The following is a 21,036-nucleotide window of genomic DNA, read 5'->3' as shown; positions in this document are numbered from 1 at the left end:
AGAAATAGAGGTTAATTCAATCAGGACAGATTCCATGAAGCATTTGGGGGCATGGAGTGAATATTAAATAAAAAAAATACAGCAGCTTTGACTTGTTCTAGCAACTTTTCTCCTCCCCATGGGACAATGAGTCTTTTCACTCTACCAAGAGGGTGGGGGAAGAGAGAGAGAAGGGGATTGTTCAGACCCTCTTAGCTATGAGTTCTTCTGAGCATCACTGTTCCAAGTAAATGGACAGGCGAGGAGAATCCCACCAGAGCCAACATGACGTGCGTGGGCCTTGACGGGAGAGCCTGGCCCTGTTACCGCACGCTGCGTGACCTCAGTTAGGTGATGTAACTCTGGGCTTTAGTTAGCCAGCCATAAAATGAGAGGCATGGTCTGGAAGCAGCGCTTCTCAGCCTAAACCAGAGCACAGGCCCGTGCCACCCTGCCGTCCTTGGAAGGCTGGGCTTGACACCCTCCCAGGCGACAAACCCTGTCTCTGGACAAGAAGAGAGAAGGGGTAAGGCACTGATATTTTTATGTGCCTGCGATGGCCAGGCAGAGAAGTGAGCACTTTGTGTATTATTATCTTATTGGAGCCCTATAATCATCCTGTGAGGTGGACAAGCTCCCGATTTCATCCTGTGAGGTGGACAAGCTCCCGATTTCACAGACGGACCACCCAGACCCACAGATAGAAAGATGCTGTCCAAGGCCTCAGAGCTCGTGAAGTGGCGGAGCCAAGACTCGACCCCCGCCATCGCTCAGGCTGTCAGCCTTCTTGTTAAAGAAGGGATTTTAAGTACCCTCTCCAATTTTGAAAGCTCTTAGACATCAGGTTCAATGCTTCGTCTGCTCCATCGGCCCACTGACCTTGTACACGAACTAGTCTGTGTTCACAGGGGTCAGTCACCAGGCCCTGGGGCTACAGTAGCCTCAGAGGCTGTACCTTCCTGGCTCCCACCTCGGACCTGAATCCCCAGCTCCCGCAGGGCCGGCAAATGGAACCCAACCTCTGCTAGGACTCAAGGCTCAAAATGTTAGACATTTAGATGGTGGACCTGACGTTGCCTGTCAGTGATTTTCATCCAGTTGTGAAGGCCTGATCGCCAGCTCTGCCTTTCCAGATACAAATTCAGCTGCTTCCACTGAAGCCCTTTCACAGTCAAGGTAACTCCATCTCCTCAGCCACCCATGCCGGAAACTTGGCCCCAGCTTCCAGGTCTTCCTTGCATCACCATCACATTCATGGGTGGACAAACCCTGACGGTCCCGCCTCTGCATGGCTCCCCTCTCCAGCCCTCCTGACTGCTCCCCCAATGCCAGCAATGCTCCCATCTCTCTAATTCTCCTCCTGCCAAAAATTAATAAAATAATACAAAAAATAAGTAAATAAAAAAGAATAAAAATAAAGTATCAATTTAGCCATACATGCATATGCAAAACATTTAAAATTTATAAAACATATATTAGTTTAGAACTAATGCTATTCATGAAAAATGTTTCTTACAATATTTTCTCTCTCTTACTTCATAAAACAGTTTTCAAATGATTGCCTCTCTCATATCAGTATTTTGTCAGCACTAACGATGTTTTTTGAGTCTTCTGACATCTTCACTTCTGTCTAAATTGTCTGAGATATAGCACTTTCTGAATCTACATATGATGCTGCCACTGGAAATTTTATCTCAGACCACCAGCTCCCACTTTTACAACACGAAGACAGCTGGGTTTGTTTACATGCCCTGGAGGCATACATTTACCATCTCTGCAACTTACTTATTGTGCTGCTCTTTAAAGTGTCCTATCCAGTGTCATCCAACCCTTGCAATTGTGAAAGATACATCTATATGTATCCAAAATTAGCCCATTGGCTGAGGACGTTTCAAGCTAATGTGTCTTCCAAACAGTACTTTGTTCAAAATATTTGACAGAGCTCCCTGTACCTTGAGAGAATTTGCAAGCACTCAGATATAGGGCAATTTCCTCCTTTCCAAGGCATTATTTTCTGGGGAAAGACCCCTCACCACATAGTTTGGTATATGTGATCTTTCCTACTGTATCTTCTCTCTCTTCCATCCAATCAAGCACCACGTCCTGCCACGTGCTGTCTCTCATGTCTCCTTCCCTTTCTGTCCATATCAAAGTCACAGCCCTAAGCCTGGCCCTTATTCACACTGGAGAAACTACAGAGGTCTCGGCAACCCTGCTAGTTGTCCTCCAATACCCTCCCCTCCTTCTTTAGTAATAGAGCCCCACTTTCTAGGATACGTGATGGGCTGGAATAAAGACCATGATGCCCAGTCTTCCCTGCCCCCCTGCCAGGTGACCACATGTGCACCAGGGGGATGGAAGTGGACATGATGTGTACAACCTCTGAGAAGTGTCCTTCTGAAAAGGGTGGGGTGAATGACCACCCTGTTTTTTCCCTCCTGCTGGCTGGAATAAGGACATCCTGGCTGGAGACCCAGCAGTCGTTTTGAACCATGAGGCATCAGAGAAATGGAAGCTATGCTGCATGGTGAAAGCAATGGAGCACAGGAGGGTGGGTCCCTGACCCCATTCTCCCTTTGGACACACTGTCTCCAGGCTTCTAGAACACAAACTTCCTTTTTCAAGCCACTGTCGTTTCAGTTTTTTCTGTAACTTGGAGTTGAACATAATCCTAATTAACAGACTGACTCTAAGTCTCTCCTATTGAATCCATCTGGCACCAGCACTGAATTCAGTCTTTCCAACACAATACCATATTTACCATGCTCTTGTTCAAAGACTGTCAGTGACTTCTGCATACCAATCCAATAAAATCCTGATTCCTTAACTTAGCATTCAAAGTCCCATAACCTAACCTTCAGTAACTCCCCCACCCACTCCACCAACACACCAATACACACACACAGTCATTACCCCTCCATTCCAGCCTCTAGCACCATACAATGGCTCTTACTCTCTGCTGGCTGGATTGAGTTTATGACGATTGAGCTATGAGTAGGTAGTCATTCCCTTTTAAAATGAAGTGTGAGTGGAAACAACTTTAACAACAGAGCAGATACATTGTGGTGGAGTCATATAATGTGACATTATACAACGACAGAAAAGAGTGAATTCACGCTTCTTGCAACATCATAAATTTACAAACCTAACACTGAACAAAACAAAATTCAAAAATGGACAAAACGAATCTACAATCATAGGAGTCAGGAGAGTGGTTACACCTGAGGTGTCAGTGCACAGAAGGAGGCATGGGGGTGGACTGTGGGGTGCTGGAAATGCTCTGCTGATTAATCAGAATGCCAGCTACACATTTAGGAAGAATAACCCAGCTGCACCCCTGATTTGTGCACTTTTCTGTATGTGTGCTTCAGTAAAAAGTTTACTTTAAAAAAACAGGCAACAGTAATGTATGGTGGTAGGAGCTGGAATAGCAGTTACTTTCAGGGGGAGGTGATAATTAATTGGGAGTACAAGGGGGGCTTCTCAGGTACTGATCTGGGAGGTGTTCACATGAGAGTGTTCACTTTACAAAAGATCCATTGAACTGTTCCCTTATGGTTATGCATCTTTTTATATGTTTCTTTGATTAAAAATTTACTTAAAAAATAAAGTGTGTGGTACTACTTCTGCCTCTGTTGCTCTCTGATCATGCTGTGGGAGAGGTGGGAGCTATGGCAGGGATTTTGCAGAGAGTTTAACAGATGCTCTCTCTTCAGTGGGTTGTTGGGCACATTCTGGAAGGGGATGTTAGTAAGATGAGGCTGCCCAGCTGGCCCTGATCTGGACCACCTTCTCAAGCCCTGCGGTGGGCAGAATAATGGCCTCCCAAAGATGTCCACATCCTAATCCCAGAACCTGTGAAGATGTTATGTTACAGCAAAGGGGAATTGTGGTTGCTAATCAGCTGGCTTGAAAAACAGGGAGAGTACCCTGCATTATCTGGGTGAGGCCAATGCAATCACCAGGGTCCTTAAAAACAGAAGAGGAAGACAGCATGAGAGGGACTCAGCCTGACACGGCTGGCTTTGAAGATGCCAGGAGGCACAGGCCAAACAATGAGGAAGAGTCTAGAAGCTGGAAAAGGCAAGGAAATGGATTCTCTCCTAAAGCCTCCAAGAGGAACGAGAACACCCAGTGGGAACCATTTCAGACTTTTGGCGTCCAGAACCATAAGACAATAAACTTGTCACTAAGTTTGTGGTAACTTATTACAGCAGCGATGGGAAACGAATACTGTCTGGGAATCTCAGGGAGGTGGTGATTTCTTAGAGATCTTGGGGGTGAGGGCATTCTTTGTATTTCACAGGAAATGGAGGAGAAGAAGGAGCTAGAAAAGTCAGCAAATGCTGTTGTTGGGGAAAAGGAGGCCATTCTGATGGCAAAGCAGCGGCTTCAGAACTGAGTTTGAAGAAACCCAGATCTCACAAAAGATTTGACCCATAGCCTTGATCCCTGTGGTCTTGAGCCTCTCATCTTTAAGGAAGGTGAAAACAAACTTAACTGAGAATGTGCAGGGATAAGCCCTAAACAGAAGTGAGATAAAATTCTTTGATTTACATCATTTTCTCTAATAGTAGCTGTTTATTAGGGGCAGAATAGCACCTCAAAAGATGTTTGTGACCTAATCATCCCGGAATCTGTGAATGTGTCCCTCTGTGGCAAAAGGGACTTTGCAGAAGTGATTAGGCTAAGACTCTTGAGATGGAGACATTAGCCTGGATCATCCAAGTGGGCCCAGTGTAATCCAAGGGTCTTTATAAGAGAGAGAAAGGGGGGAGGGAGAAGATGGGGAGAGAAGAGAGAAGGGAGGGGAGGACTGGAAGCTGCTGTGCTTTGAAGATGGGAGAAAAGACCAGGAGCCAAGAAACATAGGCAGCTTTTAAAAGCCAGAAAAGGCAACAGGTTTTTCCCTTGATTTCAGCCCAGCGAGACCTGTTTCAGACTTCTGCCCTCCAGAACTGAAGGACAATAAATTTGTGTTGTTTTAGGCACTAAGTTTGTGGTAATCTGCCACAGCAGCAATAAGAAACTGATATAATAACCTAGAATAGCAATGGGTATTCCAATGGGGGGTGAGCCACATTCTCCAACAGTAGTTTCCTCTGACAGTACTCTTAAAAGAACCTCAAAAAATGTTAGCTAGTTTGCCTGCTCAGCCACTGACTTTACATGCATAGATTTGGGGAGGAATCTTATTTTCAACAAACTCACTCTGAGCATTACTGTATCCTACACACTGGAGGATGGATTCATGTTATCCCATTGAATCCTCACAACAACCCTATGACATAGATGGTATCATGCCCATTTGACGGATGATAAAACTGAGGCTCAGAATAACAACCATAAGTATAGGTAATAAATATTGAGCACTTTCTGAGCTAGTCATTGTCCTAAACACTTCACGGGTGTTAACTAATATAATTCTCCCAAGAATTCTATTCCCATTTACGATGTAGAAATTGAGGCAGGGAGTCTAGTAACTTACCAAAATCCTTGCAGGTGGTGAGTGGCACAGTTGAGATGGGAACCCAAGTCCTTCAGGTGCCAAGATCAGGGTTATATCCCAACTACCTCTCATCACATCATCATCATTACCACCAACTACTGAGACTGAGGCCTCTGGAATGAAGCCCAGCCCTGCCTTTCTCTCTGAGTCCCCTTCCAGGTCCTGCCGGGTAAGGCAGTGGTGGCCGTCTGCCCAGCCACATGGCAGGGTTCAAAGATGACCTCACAGCTGGAGCTCCAAGTGGCAACTGGTCCCTTGGAGGGGCCTCCCTGGCACCATTTACTAGCAACAGTGATGACAGCCTCTGCTCTCTCCTTGGCATTCCAGCCTCTTTCTTCCCCTTCTTTACCCTTCCCCTCCTTCTTCCCCTCTTTATTCTCACATGCATGTTCATCAGGGGAGCCCCAGAGGTTCCTTGAAGACTAAGAGTCCCAGGAAAGGGCTCTCTTAAACGCACATGCTAAAATCCAGAGGGCAGCGAGTCCCGTCCCACGAAAGCACTGGAGACGCTGGCCCACGTGGCTGGTCTGAAACTCAGCTGCTCACCCCTGAGTCCCAGCGTGTCCTCTCTCATCGCCCACCCCACTGCACGCCTGACACCTCGTGCAGGCCACGTTCACACCGGCACTCCCTCTCCCCCTTCCTTTGTCCCCACCTGCCTCACCCCTTGCCTTCTCTTAGGCACCAGCCAGGGCTGTTTCCAGGAAAACTGTGAGATTTCTTTCTAGTACCTCCAATGACCCTCTTATTCCTTCTCTTTCAAGGAGCAATCATCTATGTCCTTTACTTTAGATCCTGGGCCTCATTTCAACAACATCTTGCTGAACAGGGATATATGGTGTTGCTAGTGAGCACTCAGGGCCATGACAACCATCCGAGGATAGCTCGAGGGTGGACTCTGCTATGACACCTCCCACCACTGAGCTCAGGCTTCAGTGCCTCCAGCCTGGGGTCCTGGGCTCTAGAGCAAGGAACACTGGAGCCTGATTTGTTTAAAGAAAAAAAAAAAGAGAGAGAGAGAGACCTGGCAACACGAGGCCCTCACTGAATACTACTGGCAGGAATAAAAGTATGAACAGATAGGAAAATAGAAGGTGAAGAGCCACAGATATGCGCCTTCTCAACAGGGGATCCCAAGGGACCAGCTTTAGGAGCTGGGAGGAAACTTTCCAGACCATAAACCCTTCTTGGTACCTCGACGCAGTCTTCTGAGGCTGTGCTGTGGGAAGCAGGCAGGCAACTCCATGTAGGATGCCCTCCTGCATGGAAAAGGCCCGTTAAACACATTCGGATTATTTACCACCTTCATGTACTCATGCAGAGCCTGTCTTCCTGAGCTGGAGAGACAGTGACTGCTTACAGAACCCTGGGCGTTCTGGAGAGACAGGTGTTGGAACTCACCACCTAACAGGATGCCTGGAACTGCTCTAAGGACTTTAATCCTCACAGCCCTGTCGGTATTATCATCCCCATTAGACAGATGGAGAAAGTGAGGCATAGAGAAGTTGGGTAACCCCGAGGTTACCAAGCTGTAAGCTTCACCCACAGCCAGAGTCTGAACCTAAGCAGGGCAACCTCAGAGTCTCTGTTCTTGACCACGGGCCCCCGCAGCCTCTTGGCTGTTTTTCGGCTGCCCCACTGATGAAGACAATTAAATGCACTTGGTGCAGATACATCCTGGCTCCTTGATTTATGACAATTTGAAACTTAGTGGGGTTTGTGCAGGGCGGGAGTATGTGATCCACAGCAGCTACGTTCCCGTGCGTTCAGCCCCGGAGACCTCAAAGGCACAAGATCACCGTTTTTCTGTTCTCTCTCCAAACTGTCCTCGGGTTTTCCAGCAACTGCCACAAAATGCCCTCCCCTTTCTTGCCTTTCTCCACAATGTAGGGAAGCTGGAGCTTTAGCTGCCATAGGGAACCAAGAACAAAATGCAGACGGGCATGAAAATAGCCGACCAAGGTGGGGGTCGGAACCGAGCCGCTCGCCAGCTGAGTAGGAATCACACCCGGTCCCCGCTCAACAAGTCTCGCTTTCCCGGCTCGGACACCAGGTCTGGGCGTCCCCGCGGCGGGGCACAGCGCCCCCACGGGACACTGTGGGGTGGCTGCCGAGCGGTGCGCCCCGCGCAGGGAGCGCGCCGAGCTCGCCCGCCCGGGGCGGCCCGACTTCTCCGGGCCGGGGGTCCGGCAGCGCCGCCCTCCCTCTCGCGCCCTGCCCGGAGGGGCCGGGAGCCACTAGCCCCGGGGCGGGAGGGGCCGCGCGGAGCCGGCGCGCGGGTCTGGGGGGCAGCGCCCGCGTGCGTCGGCGCCCCGGCTCTGCCGGTCTCTCCGTCTGTCAGTCGGTGGGCCGGTCGGTCTGTCTGCGCCTCGGGGCCGCGGGGCCGGGCAAGGCCCCGAGGAGAGCGCGCCCCGCTCACCTGCAGCCGCCGCCGCCGGCGCCTGGGAAGAGAGACAGGGGCGCAGTCGCCCGGGTCTTCCTCGCTGGCCGCCTCGCCGCTCCAAGAGGCACGGCTCTCCTCAGGGGTCGCGCGTGGGAGCCGAGGAAGAAGCCCGAGCCGCTGCCGCTGTCTCCTCCTTCGCCGCTTCCTCCAAGTCCCATCCCAGAGCGCTCCCCTCGCTCGCTGGCTGCCTGGGCGGCTCTGGGCCAGCGCGGGCGGGCGGGCAGGCGGGCGGCGGGGGAGGCGGCGCCGCGGAGGGTGGGGAGCCGGCCGGCGGGAGGAGGGGTGTCCTCTTTGGGGATAGAGAAGGCGCGGAAAGGGAGCGGCCTCCAGGGCGGCCCCACCCTTCAGGCAACCCCGGGCCCCGGGAGCGGGACACCCTGGCCGCGCGCCCTGCCTGCCGCCACCTCGCTCCGCTCTTGCGGTCAGTCCGCAAGCCCAGGCGGGGATCGGACTCCAGGGCTCGGGCTCCTGAGACGCAGGCTCAGAACAGCAAGGAGCTTTGGGGGCTGGCGGAGGGGGGTGGGTTGGGGTGGGGACGGTAGGAGAGCATCTCCTGGGGGAAGGAAGGCAGGACAGGGGTCCTGTTTACTGAACTAGGGGTCATGATCTGCCAGAGGCGTCCATCGACGACGACGATGAAGGAAAAAAAAGGTGAGAATTGGGATAATTGGTGACAAGTGCCAGAAGCTCTCTTGGCAGTGCCCAGAACACCCCACAAGTGCCAATTCATATTAACGGTGCGTCGTCCACTGGCCAGAGACCAGGCCCTAGGGCGGGGAGGAGAGTAAGGATGCCAGGGCGGAAAGGAGACAAGGTTTCTACCCTGAAGGAGCAGAGAAAGTCTAGTCCGGGCAAGACTTTTGAAATTATGCATGAAGATGTTTGCAATTTTGTGAAGTGGGGGAACATGTCCTTGGACACCCCCATCCCTCCCCAGGGAACTTTGGAGGGATGCAGAGGACCATCGGCTAGAGGCAGGGAAAGGGCCTGGCCCAGCCCTTCTACCTGCTCACCCTGCTTCTGGCCAGCTGGGGAGTGTGGGGTCTGCACAACAGGCCGGGGCACCTCCTAATAACTGCTCCAAATCTCTAGCCCCAAACCATTAACCCAACCACTCCGTTCAGGTTTTAACAAGCTGCGGGTCAGAGGCAGCAGACCTAACAAGTTTCAAAACCTCTGGGTGTGCCAGAGTCTGATAACTTAAGTAATCTTGGTTGCCTTCACTCTGAACCAGCACTCCTATTTGATGATAGAGTTGGTTTCTGGAATATGACCGGACACTATGTACAATATCAGTTCTTCAGGAAAGCTCTAGGTGGGTAATTAAAATTCTAGCCATAAGGTAAGGAGTTAATATACTCAAGCCCTTGGGCAACTCAGTGGTATCAATGCCAAGAAAGAATCTTGGATTCATGTTCCCTTGTTCCCTTACCCTGCACCTTAGGCCCACTGGGCACTCTTGGCTGCCTGCACTGATCAGAAAATTTTTTGTCTTTGAGAGGAGGTAGGTGGGGGTCAGAAAGCAGAGGAGAGTCCTCAGGAAGTGTTTGGTCTCTTAAGTCTTGGATCCCACAGATGAAAATTCTTCCTGAGTCTGGTCCAGTGAAAATCCCCTAAGAGCTGGGGAATTTGACTTACAGTTCATGGAAACTTACAGTTTAAATGTGTTGCCTTATTCCAAGACACCAGGAGGATCCAGTAATTTACCAGGAAAACAATAGCAGTTCTGAAATCCTTCCCAATTTTAAAGAATTTTAATTTAGTAACAAATTTCAGTCATTCTGGTGGACGCTAACTAAGATGGGTGTTTTTCTCCAGGGAGTTCAATTAGAATCTTTCAGAAGAGGAAATCTTTGTACAGAGCAAGCCTGGGGCCAAGTCAAATAGGTCAATGAGTTATTCTACCTTGTGGAACGATCTTCAGGTCTGCCAGAAAAAAAAAAAAAAAAAAGAGACGCAAAAGTGAGTTCAATATCCTGAAATATAAGTCAGAAAAAAGCAATGACAATTTCCCAGTTACCTTCAGGGTGAATGCAAGTTGAAAATAATAAAGGCTGCTGGGAAAAGCCGAAATTTGCCTTTAGTGTAGAGAACCCTATTCAGAAGAAGTGTGGGGCTGTGATTTCCAGTTCTCACAGGAGAAGTCCTGCAAGCAAACAAGAACGAGGGTGTATAGTATCTTAGAATTCATAAGTTAGTTAGAATTTTTAACTACTTAAACTACTTACACCTCGGTAGCTCTACTGGATTCAACTCACTTCTCTGTCTCCACAGGGGGTCTGTTGTGGAGCAGTGTGGCAGGGGAGAGGGGTATGCAACATTCAACCCAGGCCTCACATTCGGGAATAGCCTGAAATACAGATTTTGGGGGGAAGGAAATAGCTCAGTGGTAGACCCCCTGTTTAGCATGCATGAGGTCCTGGATTCAATCCCCAGTACCTCCACCAAAACAAAACAAAACAAAACAATAAAAACAAAATTTCACAGGTAGATTTTTGCCATAAGCATTCATTCATTCCTTGTAAACATTAGAATGTTGTTTTGTTTGGTTTTGCATTAGAATCCTTCCTAAAGGGCAGAATAAATGAGACTTTGTCAAACAGAAGAGCACCAGAATATAAGGAAACCAAAGAGCAGACAGGTTGGCTCACAGACTTAGACCCTAAAATAAATCTTGAAAATAGAAACATCACTTAGGACTTCAAGATAGGACCGCAATGGGCAGCTCCATAGGACACAAATGAGGACTTACCTAAAACTGCAATGCCACCTCACATTCATGGTGTTTCTGTAGATAATTGATGATGTTTGTGTCCCATGTAAACTGTTGGAGCTCATCCCCTCCCACTCAAGTGGAAGGGCAGGGCATCTCACCTGGGAAAGGGGCCATCATCCCTTTGGGCCAGCTGCCAATAGGTCAGAGCTGGAGATTAGGTAGAGAGGTGAGCATTGCAAGGCAGTGACTGAGTTTCCACTCCAGCCTAGGAGAAGGAACCCCCTTATGTGGGACAGTGCTTCCTTCTGGATGCCCCATCAATGTGGATAGCTGGTTCCATGTCCAGAGAGGCACCTTGAGGAGGGGCTGGCTGATGGCAGCATCATTCCAAGTGAAATGATTTCTAAATAAACATACCATCCCACCTTGGAGAGACAGGATGAAATTGATCAGGAAAAAAACTACAGCAAGTCAAATTTTTTTTTTCGGGAAAACAATACACATTTCAAAGAGGACTCAAATGTTTTTATGTGATCTTGAACTTGGACCATGAGCTCCTGAGGGCAGGGACCAGGCCTTTAGCTAGTTCACAGATCTTTCCTGTGCTGTGCTGTGGAAGACACGGGGCTGCTGTGGCTTTAACCTGGAGTTTGGAGTAGTTTTTGTGGAATCAGGCTGATGAGGCTACATATCAAGGATAGGATAATAGGATGGAGTGGGGAGCCTTAAAACACGGTCAAGACTAAGTGGAAATCTGACTTGTTTCCTTGGATATTGACAAGGCAGAAACATTGCCCGTCTCCCTGGAGACTGGTTTCCACTTTTGCAGTGGAGGATGGACCTGCTGTGCATGGAAGCATCATTCAGCAACACAGATTGCTGCTTCTTTCCTCCTTAAGCCCAGGAATTGGCCCAACGTGGCCTGCTGTTAGAAGCCAATAGCCTCATCCCTGTGATTCTAAACGACCTACCATCTTGTAATGCTGTTACTTAGTCTGTGTCTACCTCGGTTGCCTCGTGCTAAATAAGATTGCAAGATACTTGGGCAACGAGTATGTGTATCTGCCCTATAAAATCCTGCAGCATGCTGGCAGAGCTTCATAAGTGGTGACTCAATGGAGAGGGTATAGCTCAGTGGTAAGAGTGCGTGCTTAGCGTGTACAAGGTCCTGGGTTCAATCCTCAGTACCTCCATTAAAAAGAAATAAACAAATAAACCTAATTACACCCACTCCAAAAAAAAACACCCCAAAACAAACAAACCCAAAAAAACCCTAATTATAATAAATGGTAATCAAAGAATAACAAAAATATCAGAAGTCAGGAGTTTTCCATGTTCTATTTTGCTGAAAAAATAACTAGGGCGTGGTTATTACCGGGGTCCAACAGAAGGGAAAACACTACAGATGATCCAATGGAAAGAATAAGGAATAAAGCAGTAATCTGCTGAGAGCCATGATAAATCATAAGATGGAGAAAAATAAGATGTAATCCCATAAAGCGAACAATTTTTTGTTATAAAGCACTCTCTGAAAAGAAGCAATGGAAACGTCTTGACTCATTTAAGACGAGAATTGACAAAGCAATTTCCAAGGATAGAAAGTGCCAGAACATTACTGGCTACATGTATACTATCTGTGAACAAAAAGATGTTGAAAAGAAGGTGCAATAAACCTAAGTGTGAAAGAGCTGAAAGTTTCTTTAGTGAGAGCAAAAGTTCTCAGACAGCTCAGCATCCCTGGCCAGGTCTCATGAGAGGGCGTGGACTTGCACCACTCCATGTTTAGCCCCAGCCTCTCTATGGAACAGATAATATGTCAGAACGATTTTTGAAAATCACTGTAATACACCATATCAACAGAGTAAAAGACCAAGCTCCCATGATCTCCACAACAGATGCAGAAAAAGCATTTGACAAAATTCCATGGTCCCTTGTCATAGAAACACTCAAGAAACTAGAAGTATTAGGGGACTTTCTCAATCTGATAAAGGGCATCTGCAAAAAAATACACTACTAACATCATACTGAATGGTGGAAGACTGCAAACTTCTCCTGTAGGATCAGGAACAAGACAAGGACGTGCTGTCTCACCATTTCTTTTTGAGGGGTAGAGGGGAAGTAATTAGGTTTATTTATTTATTTAATTTTTAAAAATGGAGGTACTGGGTATTGAACCCAGGACCTTGTGCATGCTAAGAACACACTCTACCTCTGAGCTATACCCTCCCCACTTTAGCCACTTCCATTTAACACTGCACCGGAAGTTCTAGCCAAGACAAGAAAATGAAATAAAAGGCATCCAGATTGGAAAGAAAGAAGTAAGACTATCTCTATGTGCAGAAGACATGATCTAGTAGGTAGAAATCCTAAGAAATCTACTGAAAAACTATTAGAACAAAGTTCAGCAAGGTTGCAGAAAACAAGATCAACAGACAGCAATCAATTGTATTTCTATACAATCTGGAAATGAAATTAAGAAAACAATTTCATTGAAAATAGCATCAAAAAGAGTAAGTCACTTAGAAAAGGAATTTAACAACAAAAAAAAGTACAAAACCTATACTCCAAAAACTATAAAACATTGTTGAAAGAGATTAAAGGAGATCCAAATAAGTGGAAAGACATTCCATGTTCATGGAGTGAAAGACTTAATATTGTTAAGATGACAATACTTCCTTAACTGATCTGCAGAACCAGCACGATCCCTATCAAAACCCCAGCTGGCTTCTTTACAGAAATTAACAAGCTGATGCTAAAGTTCATATGGAAATTCAAGAGACCCAGAGTAGCTAAAACAATCTCGAGAAAGAACAAAGTTGGAGGACCTACACTTGCTAACTTTAAAACTTAACTACAAAGCTGCAGTAATCGAAACAATGTAGTGCCAGCATAAAGACAGACTTAAAAATCCAATGGACTATAATGGAGACTTCAAAACTAAGCCCTCACGTTTACTGTTAATTGATTTTCAACAAAGGTGCCAAGACTATTCAATGAGGGGAGGAATTTCAATTTGTGTTGGGACAACTGGATAGCCACATGGAAAAGAATTAAGTTGGACCCTTACCTCATACTACATACAAAAATTAATTCAAAATGGATCAAGACCTAAATCTAAGAGCTAAAGCTATTAAGCTCTTAGAAGGAAACCTAGAAGTAAATCTTGATGACTTTGTATTAGGCAATGGTTTCTTGGATGTGACTTCCAAAGCACAAATGACAAAGGAAAAATAGATGAATTGGATTCATCAGAATTAAAAACTTTTGTCTTCGATGGACACCGTCAAAGAAAAGACAACTCACAGAATGGGGAAATTTTTTTTACAAATCATAGACTCATAAGAGACTTGTATCTAGGATATACAAAGGACTCTTACAATTCAATAATTAAAAATTAATAAGTGGACAAAGTTCCCGAAGAGACACTTCTCCAAAGAAGACATTCAAATGAATATAAGCAAGTGAAAAGTTGCTCAACATCATTTGCCACCAGAGAAGTGCATGTCAAAGCTGCAAGACGTCCCTTCACACTCACTAGGATGGCTATAATAAAAAAGATGGGCAAAAGCAAGTGTTGGCAAGGCTGTGGAGGAACTGGAACACTCGTATGCTGTTGGTGGGAATGTAAAATGGTGAAGCCACTGTAGGAAAGAGTTTAGAAGCTTCTCAATAAGTTAAGCATAGAGTTACCATAGGACCCAGCAATTCCACTCCTAGATGTATGCCGAAGAGAAATGAAAACATATGCCAACACAGAGACTTGTGCACAAATGTTGATAGCAGCGTTATTCATAAGAGCCAAAAAGGGGAAACAATCCGCATGTGCACCAACTGATGGATGGATAAGAAAAATGGAATATTATTTGGCAATGAAAAGGAATGAAATGCTGATTTGTGCTACAAAAATGGAGAAACCTAGAAAACAGCATTGCCAAGTGAGAGTCAATCACCAAATACCATATACTGTATGATTGCATGTCCAGAACAGGGAAATCCATCAAGACAGAAAGCAAATTAGTGGTTGCTTGGAGCTGGGAGGGTGGGGGAGAGGGGGAGTGACTATTCATGGGTGCAGGGAGTGACTATTCATGGGTGCAGAGTTTCTTCTGGGGTAATGGAAATGTTCTAAAACTGATTGTGGTGATGGCTGCATAACTATGAATAATATTAAGAACCATTTAATTATACACTTTAAATTAGTGAATCCTATGGCATGTGAATTACATCTTAACAAAGTTTTGGTTTCTGGGAAGAGGGCAGGTTATAATTCTGAGTCCTCATAAACATGTTCAATCTTTTTGAACCAGAATTTTCTTCCTTGTTTGCACAACTTCCTTGAATTCTCACCTTCCTGGAACCAGGTCTCTCACACTTGGGCAGGAATGGCTTTTTGCACCCTTCCTTAGCTTCTGTTTCTGTGCTTTTGCACACCTTTCTGGAGGTTGCACCCCCCTCTGATCCCTGTTTTACATTGCAGAACTTGCCTGCTGGTGGGAACTTCTGTACGAATGTCTTGGTCCCTGGCATAGGGAAATGCACAAGGCTTTGCTGTTGGAATCTTGTGAGATTCTTGTAAAAGCTGAAAGACAAACAGGCTTTATCACACATTGTCTTTCAGGGCTTTAATTTCAATCTGAGGTGCCCAGAGAACACATCAGCTGTGCTTTAGTTGCATGTTGGCTGTTCAGAATTTTCCCTGTGTCCCCAAAGCCTCAGAGTTCTGCAGGGGCTCAGATTTGGTCACTGTTTTAACAACACAATGATTTCTTAGTAAGAAAGGAAAAAGAGAAAGTTCAAGGGAGAGGCACATCTAGTGACTTAATTTTTAATTCTGAGCCCTGCTGAATTAAGCTCACATAAAATGAACTTGATCACGAGAGTCATAAGAGCTAAGGATGCTGTTTCCTTTGCACTGCAAATTGGAGCAGAGCATCAGCAGGTCTCTCATCTTAGCCGTCCTTTCATCTTAATTCAGAGATCGATCCTTTTATTACCGTGTTGCTGGGCTCTGCCGATCACCTTTACAACTTCTGGAAGAAAAGATGTCCGCCCCCCGTCCCCACCCCACAGTAACCTCGCTGGCGGGTCTGCTGCAGGCGGGGTCTCCCTTTGTTTCCTTGCACGGACTAACCTGGGAATGAGATTTTTTTCCAGTAAGCTCTTCTGGGAGACGTGGTCTCTGGGGAACTTGAGCCCCACTGAGTTGCTAAGAATTTGTCACAATCGCCATGGGATTACAAGTGGTTTTAATTCCTCTTGTATACTTATTTGCTTTTTATTCTAGTACCTATTTTCGAGTTCCTTCTATTTGCCACACAAGTGCCAGGCATGGACAGGACACTAAGGAACACAGATACAGACTCTGTTTGAGTTTCTTATCTATTGGGAGATTACAGGCAGGAACCAAAGTGTAAGATGTGCCTTGATTGGGATGCTATGACTTGGTATGCTATGAGAGAATACAAAATAAATCCCTCCCAGACTAGTCAGTCATAGAAAGCTTCCAGAAGGAAGTGACTTTCAAGCTAAGACCCCCAAGGATGAGTTATTGGCTTTCTTTTCTATTTGTTCTTGCAATGCTTTACTTATGTAATTAAAAAAAAACCCCACAAGTTTACAGTGTTTCCTGATGCCCAAGTCATACCTGGATTTGCTACTAAGATGTGTAAGGAAGCTGGCACTGAAGGACACAGATGCTGCGGGGCTTTAACCTCGCAGGGCAGAAGAAAGCCTACAGCCGCACGGGAGAGGACTGCTCTGTTCTGCCTCTGATACGTGTGAAAACAGAAACCGGGACATAGGCTTTCTGGGGCAAGGGCAGGGAAGGGAGTTGGGTCCCAAGGCCCCAAAGATTCCTCCGGGATAAGGCAAATGTATTACATCTCTGTTCTACTCACCTCTGGTGTGACTGACAATACATATCCTTCTTAAAGATAAACCAGCGAGGTTTAAAATGGTGCCTAATTTCCTCCAAGGAAAATCACTCACTTAAAACAGCCACTCTAAAAGGCCCACCTCAGTTGCTCTTTCTTCCTACCTGAATACATTCTTCATAATAAGAAAAGCTGGTATTTGCAGAACATTTTTCAGTCTCGTTAAATAGAAAATTGAAGCTTCACTTGTACAACACAGACCTCTAGTTAAAAAAAATCCACCCCAAGTTTACAAAGTTTGCACAGCTTTGCATGACTTGCTTTCCTTCTTGGGATGTTTTAACCCCAATTATCAGAAATCAACCTTGTTGGTAAGAACTGAGAGGTTAGGGAAAAAATTCAGAAATTCTAGATATCTCAAAGATACAACCCCCACTTAGATGGACTCAGTGGGCATCTAAATCCTGGCTCTGCCACTTATTGTGGAAACTTAGGATCAGTTATTTTCCTTTAAAAGTCTGTCTCCTCATCTGAGAAATGGAGGTAAAGCGTTAATGTGTGTAAAGTGCTTAGCAGCACGGCTGGGGCATGGAAAGGGCTCAGTGAGCAGTAAATGTCATTCTGTCTGATAAAAAGGTAGAAGCCACAGGGTGGGGACTGATTAGATATGGGGGGAGTGAGACAGGGACAGGCAAAGAGGACCTATGATCTCAAGTTGGGGTGACTGGAATGACAGGGAGGCCACTAGCAGATTTAGGGCTCAACAGGAGATCTGGGGGGGAGGGGCCAATTTCCATCTCGGGCACAGTGAATAGGAAGAGTCAAGAGGCCATCAAGATAGAGAAGACTGGCGGAGCCACTAGGGAAAACGGTATGGACTCTTTAAAAAACTAAAAATAGAGTTATCTGTGATACAGCAATCCCACTCCAGGGCATATATCCTGAGGAAACTCTTAATTTGAAAAGATACTGCACCCTAATGTTCACAGCAGCATTATTTACAACAGCCAAGACATGGAAGCAACCTAAGTGTACATCAACAGATGACTGGATAAAGAAGTTGTGGTATTATATATACAATGGAATACTACTCAGCCATAAAAAGAAATAATGCCATTTGTAGCAACATGGATGGACCTAGAGATTATCATACTGAGTGAAGTAAATCAGAGAAAGACAAATACCATATGATATCATTTACATGTGGAATCTAAAAAAAGACACAAATGAACTTACTTACAAAATAGAAACAGACTTACAGACATAGAAAACAAACTATGGTTACCAAAGGGGAAAGGAGGGAGGAATAAATTAGGAGTTTGGGATTAGCAGATATAAACTATTATATATAAAATAGACAAACAATAAGGTTCTACTATATGGCACCAAGAACTGTATTCAATATTGTGTGATAACCTATACTGAAAAAGGATATGAAAAAATATACATATATATATATATAAATCACTAGGCTGTACACCAGAAATCAACACAACATTGTAAATCAAACATACTCCAATTAAAAAAAATAAGGAAAGTCATATGTCCCACTTCTGCTTAAAATCCTCCATTGACCTCTCATCTCACTCTAAATAAAATCCAAACTTCCTCATGTGGGAAAAAAAAGAGAAAATTGGGCATATTGACAAAAGCAGGGTTAGAGCGGCCATTATTATTTATTGAAGGGGACTTAATGCAGGATATGCAGGAAAGATAAATTTAATTCAAAAGACCTAAAGTTAAAAGAATTAAAGATCTTGTGAAAGTAAAACCGTGAAATTAGAATAGTCACAGATACAGACATTTAGCTAAAATGAATACTGGGGGAGAAGTGACATCACACAGAGGCCGCCACGCTGGGTTGGAGGGGTATCCCCACCACACAAGTCCTTTGTGCTGTCGCCAGTCAGTTGTGCGGAGAACAGACCCACTGTTCCCTCGTGTTCCTGGAGCCGGGATTTCCTTCGGTGGAGAGACCACAGATGGAAGCCGCAGCAGCCCTTTAGAAGGTCTAGATTGGATGCCCCAAACTGAGGATCCCAGGAATCCGGGACCTGTTGCTGTGCACTCTTCACTGCAGCAGCTGAGATGCCACAGGCCTGGACGTGCGACCAGCAGGCAGCAGAGACTGTGATGACACATTCAACCCTAGCCTTGCCTGAGAGAAACTTGTCTCAGCCCCTCGCTGCTGGCTAATTGTGCCCAATCCACCCAGGGTCACACAGTTCCTTTCCAGATTCTCTTTCTCTATTTAGAGCAAAATTATACTCTGGATGTCTTGACAAACACCAAGGAATACACATGTTTGCTGAGTTCGAGAGATTCCCATCTTAATAAGTCTACTTAATAAGTAAAAACTTGTTCGGTCTTGTTTGTACTGTTAATGGCTTTTTAAAAAGCATGTGTAAGTTTTAGATGGGATAAAACAAAACAAATTAAACTTTTAGTCCCTCCTGCTGTTTAAAGCCAAACTCTTCACTCTGAAGTGGCAGGTGTTTTTTGCTAATTAGGGTCAGATTGATGGGTAGAGAGAGAGAGCTAAAACTTTTTCTTTGATGTCATTTCTGGGTTGGCCAAGCGATAGCTTCTCTCTTCTGCTGTCTTTGTACTCCAATCTACAGAAGGCGTGCACAGGCTTCTGGGCAGAAGGTCGCAGATCTGGCTGGCTTCCATACACCAGTCATTCGGCAGAAAACTTGGCCAGCTCGCAGAAACACTTTAAGCGATTCCTTGGGTGTGGAGACATCCTTGCAATGCCTCCTTTTTCCTTCCCTTTTAGAACACGGATCTGAGCTGCCCCCATCTCATTCCACACTGCCACCCGCCCTGCTTTTGGCATTTGGTTTACACTAGCAGCCCTTTCACATGAGTTACTCTTTCAATACCTTGGCAAAGACACCTGCCCTCTTCCCTCCAGAACACAGGAGTCTGCCTACATGACCAGCACCAATAGTATTTAATGATATTTAAGTTGGTTTCTGGACTGGCTGCAAAAGCTAACGTTATTTTTTTTAATGGAAATAATGTTTTTATAGTTTCAATTTCCCTCTATCACCTAAGTTCAGTTCGCTCAGCAGGATTTTTCCTCCAGTGATGACTATTTCAAATACAACACATTCCTCTACAGAGTTAACTTTAATGGTTATGGTCTATAAATATGGTTTATTGAGATCATGACTGGGAAGTACTGTTGATTAACGAACTGATGACATGCTGTGTGGTGTGGTTAAGCAGTCAACCTAACAAATGTTCAGGGCCAGGAGAGTTAAAAAAAAAGAAAGAGGGAAAGAAAAAAATGGTGGGTGGGGCGGCATAAAGGACGGGAGAGGGAATCTGCCTTGCATTCTCCGGGACAACAGGACGGGGTGGAGGCAGGGACAAGGACATCAGACTCAGGGGAGCGGCTGCACAAGCTTATGTAGGAAGAAGGTGCCAGTAAGGGAGGGCAACCTGTCTGTTGGCCTTAGATCTTCCACATGACTTAGCTTTCTGGAAACCTGACTGGCTTGTTCAATGGAAGCTTGGTTTCTAGGGTGAACGTACCCCATCTAAGCCAAAGGTGTGTCTTCCCCTTCCCCTCTGCCCAGCAAACAGACTGCAAACTCTCCCTCCTACATGGGCTGCTCATGGTGGGCCCATCTGCACACCTCATGGTGCTGGGCTGACTGTCCACGACCTTAAAATAGGGCTTTGCAGAGTAACGGCGGGGGCAGCTTTGGAGCTCAGCCTGGGCTGTTCCTCCATCAGGAAAGCCTGCAGCATCAGCACCTGTGGGATCCGAGTATGAAGTGCCACCTTGGTGTCAGTGGTGCTGAGTGTCATGTGAACAAGACCCTCTCCGAGGACCCTACATAGAGTCTCAAAACCAGCACTTTTCTCCTCTTTACCAGGTGCCATTCTTCATCTTGTAAAAATTATTAGGCAAAGCGCTGGAAAATCACGGGGAGTGAGACGCAAGTAACTGATTTCCTATGTGCCTTTCACAGGGATCAAACTACCCCAGTGACAGGCCTTTTCCATCCCTAACGACCCTTCAGGTGTTTGACTTAGCGTGAATCTTATGGGCATTAAGCTTCAAGGAACAGAATTTCTGAGGTTGAGTTTATAAGGAATACTAATGAGACAGTTTCCAAAAAAAAAAAAAAAAAACCAAACCGACAGAGACTGATTCTTAGGGATAAAAATCTCCCCTCACTGCTCATTTTATTTTCTTTACATTTCCAAATGATCTGAAGTACCCATTCTGGAACAAACCAAAACCTCTCTTATTTTGATCTCCCCAAAATGGAACATAGTAAAACCTGAACTGCTTGTTACCAGTGCGCGGTGGACATAACGCAACCACATGCAAAGTGGCCGAGCCTGGCAGAGGCGGGGCTCGGCATGCTGGCAGCTCACGCCCGCTCCTCTCCACTTCTCTTGGCCTGAGATGCTCTGATTTTTATCAGTGATGAAATACTAAAAAACACACACGTGTGAGACAAGCCATTAAGCCTCCTCCTCGGGCCGAACCGTG

At 45.9% G+C, this 21,036-nt stretch overlaps 1 protein-coding gene across 2 annotated transcripts in view; it reads right to left on the bottom strand.

Annotated features, from left to right (window-relative positions):
• The window catches only part of MATN2 (matrilin 2), a 118,911-nt gene extending 110,858 nt beyond the window's left edge, over positions 1-8,053 (bottom strand). For both annotated transcript variants that reach the window (XM_031691185.2, XM_072949494.1), the window contains exon 1: positions 7,908-8,053. The gene's annotated coding sequence lies outside the window, so the exon portion shown is untranslated. The remainder of the gene's footprint in view (positions 1-7,907) is intronic.
• Between the last annotated feature and the right edge of the window lie 12,983 nt (positions 8,054-21,036).

The sequence above is a fragment of the Vicugna pacos genome, chromosome 25, assembly GCF_048564905.1.
Source record: "Vicugna pacos chromosome 25, VicPac4, whole genome shotgun sequence".
NCBI lineage: Eukaryota > Metazoa > Chordata > Mammalia > Artiodactyla > Camelidae > Vicugna > Vicugna pacos.
This window is presented reverse-complemented; position numbering and strand designations above follow the sequence as displayed.